The following is a 19043-nucleotide window of genomic DNA, read 5'->3' on the forward strand; positions in this document are numbered from 1 at the left end:
AACCAACACCCCGTTGGTTCACGAAAATATCCGAGAGCCGGCATCTCAGACGCATCACAGACAAGGAGACTCTTCCACGACACGTTTTTGCATGACGAGACAAGAGAAATAGTATTCGCTGACAGCTCTGGAGGCCAGAAGCCCAACATCAGGGTGTCCTCACGGCCATGCCCCTCTGAAGTCTCGAAGGGAGAAGGACGTCTCTTCCTGCTTCCTTGTGCATGGCCGCTTCCCTCCAATCTCTGCAGAAGACGTTGGACTTAATTAGTTGCATATCACAGAGAAAAATGTGATCCCCTAGAGCGTGATGAGACGTGCTCCCGGGACTACAGCAGGCTCAGCACACAGCTTCTGCAAAGGGCCTTTTAGTGACTATTTTAGGCTTTCAGGGACTAAAGATTCCCAGAACTTGAAATGCACGGTTGCAGCGTGAACACAGCCATAGGCAATACATACACACACGGGCGTGGCTTATGCCAGTAGAACTCCTTACAAAAGCGGCAGCAGGCTGGATTTGGCTGGCCCCGTGGTTTCGGAACCCCTACTCCAGAGCGGAGGAAAGCCCTCCGTGCTCAGAAGCAATGCACTGATGGACACGTGCGCTCCGTTAATTCCTCAAAATCTCCCGAGGGATGGCATTCTGAAGAAGGAGGCCAGGGCAATGAGACCTAAAAGATTCCCCCCACCCCCCAAAGCTCGGGGGACGAGAGACTTCAGAACGTCCATTACTTTTGATCCTATAAAGAAAATCACTACATGTGCACAGCGCTTTCCCAGAATCACTATGATTATCATGTTTTCCTTGGCGTCAGTTTCCAGAAAGGCAGGCAAATGCCATCCGTGCCTCATACCTTCATCTATCTCTGTGCTCCCCAGAGGCAGGCATGGGCGTCCTTTTGCTTGACTTGAATCAGTACCCATTGCAGATGAAGCAGACAGTTCTGTCCCCAACCCCCTTTTTGCAAAGCTCGAGCCCCATTCTTCCTCCTCAGGCAACACACACACCACATCTCTCTTTGCTTCTGTGCACCTTTTTGCTGCCGTCAGGGAGAGAGATCTCACCATGTCCTAGAAACATCCCTTTGGCAGAGAATGGTGTCCCCGAAAGCAGGGATAATCAAGTCTGAATGTGAGCTCAGCCCTGGAACGGCCTCCCCGGGTTTGGCAGGCAGCCCCCGAGCCAGCCTTTTGTGTCTACGTGCCTTTGATGGACAGGCACCACCGATCCTGGGACCCAGCTTCCAGAAAGAAACACAGCGGGGAAGGGGAGGTTGCTAAGAGTTCTTCCAACCTGGGGGTGAAGAACACAGACGGGGAAGGGGAAAAGGAGGAAGCAAGAGCTCATTAAGTTTGCGAGGGAGAACAATACCCAATTACAGCAACAAAAGACCCGATACTTTGCAGTCATCCTAATTAATCAGAAGCCGAGGAGGCTCGAGGCTCAGGGAGGGGGCACACATCCCGTGTAGTTTTTCCTGTTGGTTCTGATTTCTGCAGCTGACGCCCGTTCCCACAGATGACTGATCCCAGGCCTCTCTGGGCAGGTGTTTCGTGGGCAGTGTCACCCTATAAATAACAGGCTGTGCCCAGAATAGCAGACTTTCTCGTTCCTCCTGCGGAGACGACTTCTCAGCTCCTTGGGGGTCGGTCGGTGCAAGGGGAAAGCCACAGAGAGATGACCCAGAGAGGTAAAGGCGTGTCCTGCGGTGGGTTCAAGACGGTCCCCCACAGATTTATGTCACTAGGAATCTCATTTGCAAACAGGGTCCTTGCCGCTGTAATTCATTAGGGATCTTGATTGGAAATCATGGTGGGTTTAGGGTGGGGTCTAATCGAATGACTTACAAGAGAAAGGAGAAGGAATTTGGACACAAAGACACACAGGAAACACCCATGTGAGGACAGAGCCGGGATCAGAGGGATGTGGCCACGAGCAAGAAACACCAGGCGTTATAGCCGGCCACCGGAAATTAGGAACAGGACAACGGTCCTTCTCCCCTTGAGCCCTCAAAGGGAGCATGACCCTGCAGGCACCTTGATTTTGGACTTCTGGCCTCCAGAGCTGTGACAGAATGCATTTGTCTCGGTGATTTATTGGGCAACCCCCAGGAAACTCATATGTACCTTCATGCTTGCACCCTGGATAATCCCAGTCCTTCCCTGGTCCTGGCGACAGGCTGCGTTCCCAACTCGAGAACTGCAAACAACCACAAAAAAACAAGAGAGGCTCTCATTTCCACTGAACTTGGTTTCCCTTGACCATCACAAACACGGCCCATATCCTGCCACCGGGATGCAGCAGAAGACCCTTGAGTCTCTCGTGCACCGGTACAAAGAATGGAAAATATCCTCAGGGGCTGGGAAACCACAAAGGGTGAGCTGCTTCTTAGTGTTTTCTCTCCCTGGGAAAGAAAGAAGACGATCCCCGCCATGCAGGACCCCGGGTGAAAGCAGATGATTCGCGGCTCGAGGCCAAAAATAAGCATGCCTTTCACACAACCTTTTTATTTTTATTTTTTGGCATGGCTCCCTGTGGTAACAAACACAGGTTTAATTTCTTCACACCATGCACCTCGAGGTATCTTATTCCCTTTTTTAAAAAAGCCACGATCCTGCCATGCGTCCCCAGCGTGAGAGGGGCCACCAACGTTCTGACATTTTTGTAAGTGTGGCCAAGGCGAGCGGGATGGGATGGAGGGGAAAATGGTGCAATCATCAAAGAGAGTCGGTTTAGGGATTCTGTGTTTCCCTCTTCCTTCCCACGGGCCACACGTGTGCATGCTGGCGGTCAGCAGAAGCGGAGGGCACCTGGGCAATGCTTGGGGACAGCGATTCTAAACGGAAATATTTGGCCATGCCAGCCTCCCGTAAGATGACTTCGTAAGTGGCAGGAGGCCAGGGAGTGGGGAGGGTGACGACGGCCTCTCCTATGGGACACTCAGACTCAACACTGTCCACAGCAGCATAGAAATTCAGGCATATGGGAGTCTGAGAAATTACGTAGCATCACAGTAATGACTGCAAAGGGTGAATGTGAATTGCACCAGCAGTTAAAATATTGAAAAAAAAAAAAACAAAAGTCTTCAATTTAAAAAATATGTGCATATTAGAAAGTCATCTAAGTACATATGGCATCAGAGAAGCCCAGAGGCAGAAGGAGCTGAAAGGATTCTCCCTCCACTTCTTGACTTGCTCTTCGGGGTTGAATTGTGTGTCATACCAGTTGAAACCCCTAGCTCCCAGGACCTCAGAATGTTCTTGTATTGGGGGATGGGGTCTTTTAAAGTAGAATTCAGGTAAAATGGGATCGTTAGGACGGGCCCTGATCCCATAGCACTGGGGTCCTTATAAGAAGAGGGGAAGAGGATACAGACATGCACAGAGGGACGACCACATGAAGACACAGGGAGAACACGGGGTCTACACACCAAGCAGAGAGGCCTGAGGACAAACCAGCCTTGGCCCTGCCTGGATCTCAGACTCCCAGCCTCAGCCCTGCCTGGATCTCAGACTCCCAGCCTCCAGACTGGGAGACAATAAATGTCGATTGTGGAAGCCTCCCCATCTGTGGTACATTCATATGGCAATCTTGGCAAACTAATAAATGCATGAAGAAAAAAAAAACTAAAACCTTCCTATAACCTTCTTAATAAGGATGGGTTCAGCTACCGTTGGATTCCTTCAGCAATCAAGGATTTGGATTACGATGTGGGTAGGACTATATGAATAAACACGGTGATGGAGATTCTCCCCAGATGATAAAATCATACCCAGTTTCTTTCTTCTTTCCATGAAATGCTCCTCAGTCCAGAATTAGCATTCTGGCAACTCCGATAGTATAATTCCTGTGTATTTTCTTTAAAAGACCTATAGAAGGGCGCCTGGGTGGCTCAGTTGGTTAGGCGTCTGCCTTCGGCTCAGGTCATGATCCCAGGGTCCTGGGTTCGAGTTCTGCATTGAGCTCTCTGCTCAGCGGGGAGCCTGCTTCTCCCTCCTCCACTCCCTCCACCCCTGCTCATGATCTCTCTCTCAAATAAATAAAATCTTAAAAAAAAAACCCGTAGAAAGAACCTTAAACACCTTCCCATCCACATCGTGCAGGTCACCTTACACACATAACATTATTTCTAACATCTTCCCAAACCCCTTCATATGCTTAATTAATTAATACTTGCTATTTCTTTCCTTTGTAAAGAAATCTGTTCCCCGTTGAAATTAGAGAAAGAAATCCCAGTTCCTGGTGTTGGGAACATTCTAGTTAGAAAGAAGACTGTGTTCAATGTCATTTTCCCTTTGAGCAATGTCAGGTGAGTATTATCATGTATTTGACCTCAATTCCTCGCTGTTCACCCAACTAGATTTTATACTTTTTGGGAAACTTACCAGTCAAAGCTTGGGTTCCCCAAAGTTGGCATCTGGGACAGGAATTTTGGTGGTTTATTGAAGACGTGCTCTTAGCAACCATGGTGGACAGAGTGAGGGAAGAGAGGAAAGCCCATTGCATCTGTAACAAATGACAACAGTTGGAGTGATTTGAAACAACACACATTTACTATCTCGCAGTTTCTCAAGGGTCAGGAGTCCAGGTCCTCTGTTTGGGGTCTCCCAGGCTGTAAGCAAGGTATTCTCACTTCTAGCTCCAGTGATTGTGGTGCAAACTAGCTCCTTTTAGTTGTGGGATGAAAAGCCCAATTTTTCTACTCAGGCTTGGCCAGGGACCGCTCTCAGCTCCGTGAGACTGTCTGCAGTTTCTTGCCACGTGGCCCCGATAGGCAGTTCTCACTGGCCGTCTGCTTTCTTCCAGGCCAGCCGATGCCTAGCTTTCCGACTTGATGCCTTCTTCTGATTAGGTCAGGCCCACCCAGGGTGGCTGATTGACCCAAAAGTCAACCGATGCGTCCCCTCACCAAGTGAGTGGCATCAATCATGTTCACAGGTCCTGCCCACTCTCAAGAAAAGGGGACTGTCCATGTCGGGGTGCACCAGCAGACAGGCATCTTGGGGTACATGGGAGAATTCAACGTCTCATGCCCACGCAAAGTGTTAATGAGGGGCTCCTGCTGGGGGCGACTGGGTGTCAGTCCACCTGCAGACTCCCTGATGGGCTTGGGTGGCCATCTCAGCATGCCCGTCTGCGGGGACCAGAATCTCGAGGGCATGTCTGCAAACCCCTTGTTTCCCGGTGAGAATGGTGGCTAGGGTGTGTGTGTGCAGAGGGCTTGGCCCTCCCCTCCCGCTTGTCTGGCTTGCAATCACGCTAGCCAGTCCCATGGGTGGGCTGGCTTCAGGACGCGCCCGGAGGAGCGGGAATGCACACTGGAAGCTTATGTTGTGAGCTCTCACGGACAGAGAGTCAAAACGCTTTCCCTGGATCTTGACGCTTTGAGACAAAATGCAGTCGACGTGCCAATACGGGACACAGGACATTGTGCCTCATGCCTGGACTCTCTCTTTGACCCCCTGGACCCTGCATATGCGCCTTCTGTCCTTCCCAATCCCTGTCTCTGTCTGTCTCTATCTCTCCTTATCTCTCCATCTCTCTCCCAATGCACGGTGCCCTTTATCTTCAAACAGAAGCGGCAGACGGGGCCGCTCTGTGCAGTCTTGCTACACCCTCTCGCTACCCCGATTTGGGAAATCCGGAACTGTGGCTGAGCCCCACTGGGCCGAAGGGCTTATGGGGCTTCAACACTAAACGCATCTCCTCCAGCCTATGCACCCTTCCGGACACTCCGCAAATGCGCCAATATTCATGGCATTAACTGCCTTCATTCTGATATCGGCTGTTAAAGCGAAACGGATAATATCCACGTCCCCTTGATTCCCGCACCTGCACCTGCCCCTTCCCCCCAGCCTCTCTGCTCAATGGATATTTGGGCATCTTCTCTCCATGGAGTCACCTCACCTTGAATCTCTGTGCCGCACTCTGCCCTGCTCGCCACGGTCACTCCCCCGCGCTCGACAGCCAGCATGCCTTAAATTGGGGGGCCTTGAAGTCGCCTCCTGCCTAACCCTCGTAAGAGTCTCTCTGTTCTGTTCCCAGAATGAGGGCTGTTGGGGCGACCCGGCGCCAGCCCCTGAAAGCCTTCCGAAGAGCCGCAGTGCCCGAGGACAGCCCGACTCCTCTGACCTTTGCACATTTCCGTTCTTTTAAAGGGGGATGACAGTGCCTTTGAAGATTCAGCCGAAAGGTTTCCTTCCATCCCGAGATCAGAGGGAAGATGATGTCTCCAAGGAGGTGTCACTGGGAATGACTTCTATGTGTTTTATGAGCAAGGATCATTCTCTCAGGAAGAATGGGGGTTGAGGCCACGATGAGCCCGTTGACTGGGGAGCGAGGCTTGCATGCCATGGGGCTGAGGCCACAGGCCAGCTTCCCGGCTGGGGAGAGGACAGCGGAGCACAATCCATCGCTTTGGACTTTCTGAGCAGCACGGCAACACCTGTATCTACCTGCCAACCATTCACGTAGCTTCTGGGAAGGTGTTTTCCCACAAAGGAAACCAGGGGCAGTAAACGGATCCTAGGACGGCTCTGCCCCCGAGCTGTGAACACAGACAACACACAGTGTGCCCAGATCCCGACATGCACAGAAATAGCCATGGGATTCTTCTGCAAGCCTATCCCGCAGTCTTAACCGCCAACCCACGTCGCCCCCCCTATATCCTGAAAAACAATTCTGGAAAGCGTTGTCCTACACAGAAACTGTGAGGAACGTGGCCCTGAATTCATCCATCCAGTGCAGAGACTGCTAAAATATTTTGGAGGGTTCAGGGGTAGGAAGTTCACTGATCTTGACCTTGCAGTCTTACAAAGTCAGAGTGCTGGGTTCGACGTGCTCCCAGGACGGACCATTCCTTGGCGTCCCCATTTGTGCAGTGTGAGTGGTATTTACTTTGCAAGGCTGTAGCACGCGTTCAATGCGACGGGAGCTTTAAAGGGTGTGGCTCGCTGGAGCCCGCGATCGCTCCGTCTATCAGTACGTTTGCTGACCCTCAGTGGGGAGTCTGCTTCTCCCGCGCTGTCTGCCCCTACTTGTGCTCTCTCTCTCAAATAAAATAAACAAAATCTTTGCACACTACATCAAAAACTCATGATGTACTTTATGGTGACTGACATAACATAAGAAAAAAAAAGTCTTTAGGGAAAAAATGTTTCTTTGTCTTAATATCGCTGTCATGATTTTGAGGCACAACTTTTTTGGGGGGGCAATACACCTTTCCGTAGGCTTGTGCAGCCCATGCCCATGACACACGCTGTCTCTGTAGCAATCTGCTGTTCACTGAAGCCTGTCTCTGCAGAAAAGATAACAAATGGTCTGTGTTTCAAAAAAGTAGAGACCACGTCCACTTGTCTCTTGCTTTTATGGATTCGAACCAACGGGCATTTGCATTCTGGAATACTGGGGAAATGATTGGGGTTTTTTGGATTATTTATAATGAGGACACATGATTATACTGTCATAATAATATACGTTATATATGGTAATAGTATTCTTTGAATGACCCTGGGAAGCCTCGTTTCCAGTCAGCTCCAGAAATAAACCCCGGGAGTGCATACGAAGACGCCTGACCCAAGTTCTGGCAGGACCTTGCCCATTTTCTTTCTTTCTGTCCGTGGCCATAAACGGCACTGACATCAGCAGCTGCCAGATTGGCCCACATCAGGAACCATCCCCATTACCCAGAAGAATGGAACAAAACGGGACATGAAGTCACCTGCTGGTGACGTGAGTTCACGACGGCTATTTTTACATTTACAGAATAGCATATTACTGGCCATATAATAATAAGCACAGGAAGACTAATGACATGTTAGATGTATTTTACAGGGGAGAAGAGAGCACATTAATAATGATTAGTTATCCAAACAAACAGTTCTCTTTCCAGAAGAGGTATTGTGGGAAATGTCATCTGCAGGAACGAGAGAAGCACAAATCCCTTCTTTATTAGGGGAACGAAACTGCAAAACTGTTCATTTGCCACACCCTGTCCCATGGTACTTCTTTGTAAAAAAAAAAAAAAAAAAAAAAAGCCATTTCTGCTTTAAAAGTCCCTAGGAAGAGATCAAAAGAAATTTTCAGAGCTTGAAATTTCACAGGACAATGTGACGCCAAGAAAACCCTCCGAGTCATTTGTTTAAAAAAAAAAAAAATCCCTTAAATAAGATAGGGAGAAATGCATTAGAGTATTGAAACTTGTATGCCACATACGTAAAATCTAAAAGGGGAAAACAACATAATGATGTTTTTATGTAATCTGACATATGCTTTATTGGGAGAGAATCACACTATTTGGTAATTACCAAAATTACTACTTCTCGCATTCGTGTAATTATTTCACGTAAAATATGTCAGTCTGGCCCCATTTTTAAGCAGAGATTTTAAATGTGGTTGTAGCGAAATTGTGCAGAGAGGATCGTGCTTTGCAGAACATAATTATGTAACATTTTGATTAACAGCACCGCTCTGGAACGTTCATCCGTCTCCCCGGTACTGAAAGAGGTCCTCACGTCCGCCCGCCTCCGTGCCTTTGTCGTATGAAACCCATCCTGTGTGTGTGTGCCATCTCCAGATCCCACCATCTCCTGACTTACATTGATGTAGCATTTTCCTTTTCAGACTTTCGCAAAGGGCATTTCTGCATCACGTGGTGGTGAGGGGTACTCGATCAATGCCCTTTTCATGTAGGCTGATGCTAACATCTCTGCGTGGTTACAGATAGCTGGTCCTGCTTGAGTAACTATCCCCTCTATCTGGCAAGTGCACAAACTCCCTTTCCACGGAGGGCTTAGGCGGTATTCTCAGAGTCGGTTGGGTGGCCACCAGCTCACTGGTGGATTGGAATTTGGTGTGCAGTCAACCATATGCCCACCACAAAGACTTGTCGTGATACCTGCTAGCAGTAGGGTGTGACATTAGGTCCTAGGGCTATAATGACCGACAAGACACTGCCATGACTTCCCGATGCAAGACTAGTCAAGTAGGCTCTACGGTTCAGAGGGGAACCCAGCAAAATGAATTAGTAGGGTGTGCAGTGACAAGAAAGGACGTGGAAGACATATAGAAGACAGGAAACGTTTACTACATGAAGAACCAACAGAAATGTTGCAAAACATGGCTGTTGGAGTCGGGTGGGAGGATCCGAGAAGTGAGGATAACGTGGAAGGTGTTCCAGGCAGCACGAGCCACAGCACTTGGAAGGAATCGCGATGATGTGAGAGGCAATGGTGCATTTACGAAGGAACCAGAAATAAATGCTGCGTGGCTGGCAGGGGTGAAGGGTGAAGATGCCGTGCGGGGGCCGGCTGGGCGTATGCAGGGACCGGATCCTGAAGGTCATGCCATGGGTACTGGCATTCATCCTAAAAGATAAGGGAAGCTTAGGGTTATAAGGATTATAAGATGAGGGCTGCTTATGGATATGCAACCTTATGGTTATTTTCAAAGAGTGTGATGACCACCTTCCCGTTTTTAAAGATTTCTCCAACTATATTTTGGAGAACATAATGAGAACATAGTGGGAGCAGGGAGAACATTTAAGAGGCTATCAGAATAATTCGACTGAGAGATGATGGTGACCTGATTTGGGAAATGATACAGGAGACCAGAGGTCTATGAAATTAGTAGAAATGATAGTAACATGTAAAGACTCACTGGGTTATTTGATACGTACTCAGTCTTGCCAAAGAGAACCATGAGATTCTAATTCTTTTCCTCCTGTTCCTTCTGTTCATGGCTTAATCCTCCCTTCCCATCAAAACAAAAGCTGACATCCATTGAATGGCAAAAACAGCATTCGTATTGACCTACGACAGTCGACCCCACAATTTCAGATTTTAATCCAACACCAGTCTTCACACTAAAATTTAATTTGAATCAAGATTGGGAGCACCTGGGTGACTCAGTGGGTTCAGCCATCTGCCTTTGGGTCAGGTCATGATCCTGGGGTCCTGGGATCAAGCCCGGCGTTGGGGCTCTCTGTTCAGTGGGGAGCCGGCTTCTTCTCCCTTTCTGTCTGCTGCTCCCTCCCACTCGAGCACTCTCTATTGCTCTCTCTCTTTCAAATAAATTAATAAAATCTTTAATTTGAATCAAGATTAAAGCATACCTTTAAAAAAAATTATACAGGTTAGCATTTAGTCCAGTATTTTTCTGAACATGGCCGTTCTTTTAAATGACGGAACGAGAATGAGGTACTTCATTCCTCATAAAGTTTACAGTCATTCTGTGTGAATGAAATTTATACCCATGACATGAATTATATGCGAGTATTTCCAGGTTTTAATCCTTTCCAGATGAGAAGGTCTGTATTAGTATGGGTTTTGGTTGAAATCAAATGAAGCTCATTATGGAGTTTGGTCGAATGATGATCAGGAAGGTTCATGAAATCCCTGTGGGCTTGAAAGTCAACTTCTGGAATCACGGCCAGGTCGGGGTGGGGGTGGGGGACCAAAAGACTGCCAGAGGCCCCTGGAAGTCATCTCGCCAGCAGGCTGGTCTGCACTGATTATGCTTCAACCATCCATCCCGCCCTGGTCACTTGCCCAAGAGACAGTGCCCTGAATGGAGGTACTGAGGTCAAATGCCCACCTCTCGGGAAGAGGGCACATCTTTCCCACTTGGTTTCCTAAAAGGGAAACAGTGACCTTGATCTCCCTTTGCACTAAGTTTAGACACAATGGGAACAAGACAATTTCCCCAAAAGGAAATTTAGAGGCTGCTATGGACTGAATGTTTGTGTCCCCCTGAAAGTTGGAATTCTAATCCCCAGAGTGATGGTCCTTGGAGCTGGGCCCCTTGGCACATAATTAGGCCATGAGGGTAGAGCCCTTATAAGAAGAGACCCCAGACAAGAGAGCTTGCTTCCTCTCTCTGCCGTGTGAGGACACAGTGAGACGGCGTCTGTCTACAAACCAGGAAGATGGACTCACCAGAACCTAGAACCTGACCATGCTGGCATCCTGCCCTCCGACTTCCTAGCCCCCGGAGTTAGTAGATCTGAAGAAGCCAAAATACAGCAATTTTCCACTGCATGTTGCTTTGCTCACAAAAAAGCATTAAGAACCATCGGTTAATCAAACATTTAGACTAATTGGTGTAGATATTTTCCTCGTTACAGTATCTGCCTCGAGTAAGGAGAAGCTTCTTTGACTCAAGACCCCACGTGCATCAGTAGATATTTAGACCGAATCCACATTCTTACATGTCTTTTTCTGTCAGGCAAACGGCCTAAACAGAGCTCTTTTGACTATGATTTGTGGTAGCCGGGGGTGACATTGTCCCCACCTGAGGCCACTCGAAATACAACGACCTATTTCTTCTTTGAGTTGGTCCAGGGAGCTCTAATAAGATTTAAAAGATAAAATACAGTTTGCTGATGGGTTAAGTTAGTTATTTTTACGCCCATTGCTGAAAATCTAAGTAAATTTCACCTAATCCATTACATGCAATGAATCAGATTACATGTGACACCTTTCCTGCGTGACAAATGGGTTTATAAAGTATTACTCACACAGCGTAATGGTAATCTGTCTGCCCGATGGCTGGAACCCACACACTCCATTTTTCTGTAACAGTCCTAATTCATCATTCCAAAGCATCATAATACATGTAAATACTTCTTTCTCAACAGGAGATAAATAGCGTATCAGCACTAAAGTCACAGTGTTTTCCCCCAAAGTTGTGATGGGGTATACAGGAATCAGTCAACCTTCCTGAAGCTCAGCGGAACTCAGGGAGAGGAAAGTGTTCACAAGAGAGTAAGAAATGGGGCATATTCAGATTTGTAGGTTGAATTATCTCATCTTGAATGGTCTGCTCCATTCCTGGTGACCTACCAGAGGCTGCGTCTCAAACATACACTACAAAGAACGCTGGAAATGTCTAGATCCCCTCATTTTTCCAACAGCTTCCATCTAAACTGTAGTAACAGTATGCTTTTAGTATGCCTCTTCTCATTCTATTCCTTTTGTACAGGTGATATTTTAATGCTGATAGAAGTAGCAAAACTATTTTCCATCTCAACGTTCTTCTGTTTATTACCACTCCACTCCCCAAAGCTGTATGCTCTACAGTTCCATTTTTATTTTTTTTTATTTTTTATTTTTTAAATATTTTATTTATTTGACAGAGATAGAGACAGCCAGCAAGAGAGGGAACACAAGCAGGGGGAGTGGGAGAGGAAGAAGCAGGCTCCTAGCAGAGGAGCCTGATGTGGGGCTCGATTCCAGAACGCTGGGCTCATGCCCTGAGCCGAAGGCAGACGCTTAACCGCTGTGCCACCCAGGCGCCCCTACAGTTCCATTTTTAGACCAACACTTTTTAACCACGTTTCCATAAAGCATGGGCAATTTCATAGATAAGGAGCTTTTAGCTTTGTACAAATTCTTGGAAGATTCTAATCCTCTAAAGATTATCCTTCCCTTTAAATTGATGAGATACTGATGTTTGGGGTGTGGATTTAAGAAGGCCCTATGTTAAAAGGCTATCTTAGTTGGAAAATCTGAGCACTGGTCAACAAAACAATTATGCTCATTTGAACATTAAGAGTGCTCCCGAAAATATAAAGGGTCTCTTTGCTATGTAAGGGGAGCAGAAGAAAGATTTTATTTTATATGTTGAAATTGTTCTTCCTTACTGTTTACAAAATTACAATATGTGTGGCAAAGGAGCAGAAGAATTCCACCTCTGCCTGGTAATTTCTTTATGGATCTAGCATAAATACTCGACAATAATGCAAGCTCTCCTGGAAAGTACGCCCTACCTTGTTATGAATACAGTGCATTTGTTTCCTCTACATTTTTGGAGCCACCAGTGTTACGAAAACACACGCTACACCAGTCTTTTTCAAGAGCACATTCTTCCGTTTTTGGTGTTGCTGAGCTAACGTTTATTAGCCTAAGGATCTGTATCCACCATCCCTGACTGTGGGAACGTAGCGCAAGGGATCAGGTAAGGGAACAGAAAGGGGCATTGTCGCGTAGCGTCTCCTCTCATCCCTGGGCACTGTCTGCAACAGGGTTTCTCTGGGCAGAATTTCTCCAGACCGATCATAGACACATGGGTATTTACCAGAATTGTTGTCATTGACCCGCTAGAGTATAATGACCAACAATTCTAGTAAATCCCAGAGTGGGAGAATTTCAGACCTGGCTCGGTGTCCTGCCTACACTCATTTAGCCAAGAAATTCTCAAAGAATGGATGGTGCCAAGGAGAAATAATGGAGAACGTCTGAGAACATGCCTTTGCCTTGAAGGTATTTGCCTTGAGCTTCCATGAATAAATAGCTAGAGGTATGGGGTGCCTGGGTGGCTCAGTTGGTTAAGCGTCTTCCTTTGTCTCGGGTCATGATCCCGGAGTCCTTAGATGGAGTCCCACATTGGGCTCCTTGCTCGGTGGGGAGTCTGTTTCTCGCTCTCCCTCTGCCCCTCCCCCTGCTCGTGTGCACGCTCTCTCTGTCAAATAGATAAATAAAATCTTAAACACACACACACACACAAATCTAGAGGTAAATCTGGTGAAACATTCCTAAGCTTTCTAGTTTAGTTCATGGTATTATGTCAGTGATAATTTCCTGGTTTTATATTTGTAGTCTGATGACACAGACATTAACATTAGAGAAAGTAGTGTAAAGGGTATGCAGAACTGTCTTTCCTTCTTTGGCAACTTCTGGAAAGTTTATAATTATCTTAACATAAAAATTTAAAAAGTAAATAAAAATTGAAATTAACAGGAAAAAAAAAATCCTGCACTGCTCTTGCATTTTCAAAGTGGGGCATGTATTCTTTCTCCTTTGTTGGACTTGCAGTTTGAAAAAGTAGTCTACAAGCATTTATCTATAATCCTTATACACAACTCAGATGATAGGGTTTTGTTTCCGGTTATTTCTTTCTTTCACAGTCCCTGGAGATGGCACATTCTGGTCCTAACCTTTTCTGATTAGAAATGTTCTAGAGTAATTGGAGGGGCGCCTGGGTGGCTCTGTCAGAGAAGCGTCCAACTCTTGATTTAGGCTCAGGTCATGGTTTTAGGGTCGTGAGATTGAGCCCTGTGTTGGGCTCCCTGTGGGGCATGGAGTCTGCTTAAGATTCTCTCTCTTCTCTCTTCCTTTCCCTCTGCCCTTCCTCCCCCACCTGCTTTCTCTCTTTAAAAAAAAAAAAAAAAAAGGAATGTTCTAGAGTAATTGGATAGACACGTCCTTTTCCCCCTAAAATATAATACACAGTCCAATTTTAACAGAGAACATACTGCTTTTCTCTAGACCATTTCTCGTAGTCTGGTCAAACCTCCAACCAAATCTATAATTGGACATTGCCCTTCTTATCGGCTAAAGTTTTTCCTTGACTCCAAATGGAAACAAGTCACCGTGGGGCAATTTTCTGTCCCTTCTTGTCACTGTTCCATTTCACACTGTCCTCTCCGCCCACATACACTTCTCTGTGGACTCTGAAACAGCCACAGTATCTTCCAGCCAAGGCAGGACGGCTTCTCTTTCTTATGCTTTTTTTATTATAAAGAAGACACCGCAAATTTGGCTGAGCCCAGCCGAGAAAAAGTGCCAAAATTAAATAGAAGTTTCACCTCCATTATATACTAATATAGCCTCAAATTAAATTCTTCACCCCATAATGTGACACACACAGTCACCTCCAGGGACTCTTATGACTAGAGTTATTTCCCTTGGGTTCTTCTTAAGTGATTATCAGAGTTCTTGCCACCTAATCTCTAGCTGGGCACCTGCTCTTTTTTTTTTTTTTTTTTTTTTTTGTGTAAGAGTTATTTATTTTGAGAGAGAGTGTGTGGAAGGGCAGAGGAGAGAGAGTCCCAAACAGACTCCATGCTGAGTGCAGAGTCCAATGTGGGGCTCGATCTCAGAACCCTGAGATCACAACCAGAGCCGAAACCAAGAGTTGGATGCTTAACCAACTGAGCCACCCAGGCGCCCCTGCTCTTTTTACTTTGTGTTAAATCTGCAGAACAGACAACCTCCTCCTGATCATCTCCTTCCATAGACCCCTCCCTCTACTCTCAGAAGGTTCTCTAGGTCATCATCCACGTGCCTGGCTAAGGATGGGGACAGTCTCACATGAATGAAATAAAATAAATACGGTAAAATGACTCTCAAGTGTAACCTCCCCTTCTGGAATCCAAGCTCGATGTGGTCACACCACGTTCCTTTTGCGCTTGGATCTGCATGTCTGGGATCCTCCAACCCATGCCAACATTTCATCTAGTACGTGTTGAGTAGGCTCTAAATGTCCTAATGGATCTCTACACCTGGGATCCTCCAACCTGTGCCTAAATGTCACCTAGTGCATTTTCAGTAGATATGAAATATTACATTGGATTTCCACATCTGCCACCCTCCAACTTATGCCTGAATTTCGCCAGGTACATACTGAGTAGTCCTTAAGTATTGAATGGAAATCTTGGTGCACGTATATGTTTTCTTCTTCATTTCTTGCCATTCCTTTTCATCCTCCCTCCTCCCCAGATATCAACTCTCTTGCATTTCCCCGAACACAGTGGCCCCTCCCACGTTGCCCTACCTTTGCACCTGTTTTCTTTTCTGCATGTCTACGCATCTCTGAAGACTCCAAATATCAACTTCTCATTTCTGCTGAAAAAGTTCACTAAACACCGAAAGCTGAAGGAGGCATAATTGTCCTATTTTCTCTTATTGTCTTGCAGACATTATCTACGTTCAGCATTATTTCAAATAAGCTTGTATATTCATATACGCATGTATTTATAGATAAATATATGAATACTATAAATACATTATTCAGTTACTCATGTTTTCGGTGTTTATAGGAATATAATCACACTGGACAAATCCTCTGACTTGCTTTCATTTTTAAATTCAGCGTATGTTTGGTACTTACTCAGGTTGAGGTGTATAGCTATAATGTATTCATTTTTACTAATCCCTTGTATAAGTCCATTCTGTCAATAGACCATCTAAGTAATTGAACTTAATTTAAAAAAAAATAGACCATCTAAGGAAAAACTGATATGCTTTTCTGCTGTGACCACACATGGGCCATTATTGATTTATTCCTAAATATCTTAACATGTGCCCTATTGGAAGATTGTTTTCCCAGGGTTAAACTTTCTGCAGTACATAGATTATTTACTTGAATTGCTGGATTCCGCTGTGAACTTCTTCCCCCAAACCCCATCCTTGCTGGCATGAAGTGTGCATGAATTCAAAGCTGTCTGGATGTTGGTTACGAAGTGGTTATTATAGTTTTCAAATTGCATCCTACACTCAGATTTCCAAATGTACCCATTTGTGCTTCCATGGGCAATTTTCACTGAAGGGTATACTCATAATATTAGTGCAATGTCAGCAGCCATATTTAGCTTTTTCTATTATTCGACAGACTTTAACTGAAAAACATGCGTTATTTGAGTAATTTTAGCAATAGAGTAAAAATTAGTCCCACTAGGATCCATCGTATGGCAATCATACATCAACTGACAATTATGTTTTGGTTCGCAGCATTCTGAGTTAATCATTACCCACTCTGTTCTCAGCTTAGAACAATCATAATAGTCAACCGTGCAGCCGAACTGACAAAACAGATCTAAATGTGGGGACTTATTAGAATCTGCTAAGGCAAAAAAAAAAAAGAAAAAAAAAGGCAATATAGGGCCTATTTCCAGCATGGTCATTGTTCGTGGAATCCTGGCTTTGAACCCCAGATTTTGATCTAATTAAAGACCGAGCTTTAATTCACCACTGAGAGGGTGATTTGCATTAGAGAGCCTTATATATTCTTTTTACTTCCTGCAGACATTGTGGTTTTCCTCAAAATATGTTTCGTAGGTGCAAGGTTGCCTTTGAATATTTAGAGCTACTCAAGTTATCCCTGATGACTAATTATGATAGAAAACTGTAAGGCGATAACATGTTTTATCAAGGAATGCTGGAGGGACTTAATGAGCCAGTTAAGAGGGATGAGGTGTTTGACTCGCTGAGAATTCAAGACTCGCAAACTACTTTAACTGCAAAAGGCACATTTAAGATTCTTCACAAAAATTCTTAATAGAACCAAGCAGATGAATGTGTTCATACATCACATAAGCGGCATAGGTAGATTTAACGTTTTTCATTTTTTCTTTATGAATCTGTAATTAATCACAAAGTTTCCAAATTGAGTCTGTGCACCTGAGTGCTTCAGGAACTCTATGACTTAACAGTGTGCTTGGATTTCTGCACCCTCACCATCTCTTTCTAATACAAGGCCAACAAAAGACCATATCCCTAGTTCTCTGTTGACCCAATCCCATTATCCGAGTTGCATGCCGTTTTATGCTGCATGATCAGTGTACACATTGACCCTAGAAAAACGACAGTGGTGTCTTGGGATTGTCCTAAGATGTTTAATTATCTTTCCCCAAATAGTTGTTGCTTGAGGACGTAGGAACAGCCTCGAGCATCACTGACGTGAAATGTAAGTGAGTCCCTCTGAAACTTCACATGAACAATGTGTTCAAAACAGAATGCAACACAAGGCAGTGCTTTAAAAAAATTGTGGAAACACCAGGAGAAAGTGTGTCCCTATACCGACAAGATGGAACACAGAGAATGAACACTGTACACGTCTGAGAGATCCAAGAATGGAAATTCGAATTGTTCTCTCATTCTTCAAACCTGGCTATAGTTATGGTGTTAGCTGTGATAGGTAAGAATGTGCTTCAGGCAAACAATAAAACCCAGCTGGGCATACTATGACATTTTAGTATATACTGAGTTCTTGTGGGGTGACGGGCTTATTTTATCCTTATTTAAAAAAAATGTTAGGCGGATGGAGAAAATATAGGCAACTATCACCATTTGTAGCAGATGAAACTGGGAATCAGGCAAATTGGTAATTTGCCCCAAGTTTTCATGGCTGGTCAATGCCATAAATTCTTCATTTCCGTGGAGTAAAGTTTTCTCCATTCGAGTTTTTTCCCATTGTAATATATATATTTTTTTAAGATTTTATTTATTTGAGAGAGACAGTGAGAAAGAGAGAGAGACATCACAAACAGGGGAAAGGGATGGAAGGAAAGGAGACTCCCCACCAAGCAGGGAGCCTGACGTGGGGCTCGATCCCAGGACCCTGAGATCATGACCTGAGTCGAAGACAGACACTCAACCGACTGAGCCACCCAGGTGCCTTTTCTCTCCATTGTCTAGAGCAGGGAAGTTTACTAAAAATTACACAAGGTACCATGCAATGGTGCACTGGGTGTTATACGCATATAATGAATCATGGAACATTACATCAAAAACTAAGGATATACTATATGGTGACTAATATAACATAATAAAAAATTATTATAAAAAAATTACACGGGGTAATTAGAACCTTAATGTACTCAATTTCAAGCATACAGGGCTTTCTGATATGTAAAACACAATGACTTTATTGAATCTGGAGTCTGAACAGAAATAAAGCTAAACCAATAGCAGTAAAAAAAAAAAAAAAATGAAGATATAAACCCCAAGCATCCGCAATGCTACATAAAGATAATAGGCCAATGTTTTATGTGGGCGTTCTAAAGAAAATGCCCAGAGAGTTCCCTTGATAAAGCCATCTTCGCCTTGAATAGTCAGTACGTTGGGCTCAAAATTATTTGACCCAAACCCACTTGTGAAAAGCAAAGCACAATATACCAGTGATGAAGTAGATGGAAGTAACTGATGTTAATCAGCTTCGTATTGAAACGAAAGGTCAATTGTGAATCAAGTCTAGATTTCTTGGCATTGTTCTAAGAACACTTAATGGCACTTTAAGAATATTAACTTCTGAGTTAATGAGAGTATTTATAGCATTATATTAATGTTTGTAGAGGCTTGTCAGGAGGAAATGTGTGTTTTAGTGGCCTCTTGGCAAGGGGAGGGATGAAGTATTAGGGTTCCTAACTGCCTCAGATTCAAGGCTCTTCGTGAGATTTCCATGCTTTTTGAAGGTGTATGTCTATTATGGAGAAGAAATAAAAACAAAGCCCCCGCCTCCCCCAAATGTAAAACCCTTTGTAAGAATT

The 19043-nt window shown here is 45.1% G+C and overlaps 1 protein-coding gene across 1 annotated transcript in view; it reads left to right on the plus strand.

Moving 5' to 3' along the window:
* LOC103666313 (pseudouridine 5'-phosphatase) overlaps positions 1-7018 on the plus strand; it is a 420096-nt gene extending 413078 nt beyond the window's left edge. Inside the window, exon 7 of the transcript XR_005835935.1 lies at positions 6157-7018. The gene's annotated coding sequence lies outside the window, so the exon portion shown is untranslated. The remainder of the gene's footprint in view (positions 1-6156) is intronic.
* Positions 7019-19043: the final 12025 nt, after the last annotated feature.

The sequence above is a fragment of the Ursus maritimus genome (assembly GCF_017311325.1).
Source record: "Ursus maritimus isolate PB19 chromosome X unlocalized genomic scaffold, ASM1731132v1 scaffold_X1, whole genome shotgun sequence".
Taxonomy (NCBI): Eukaryota; Metazoa; Chordata; class Mammalia; order Carnivora; family Ursidae; genus Ursus; species Ursus maritimus.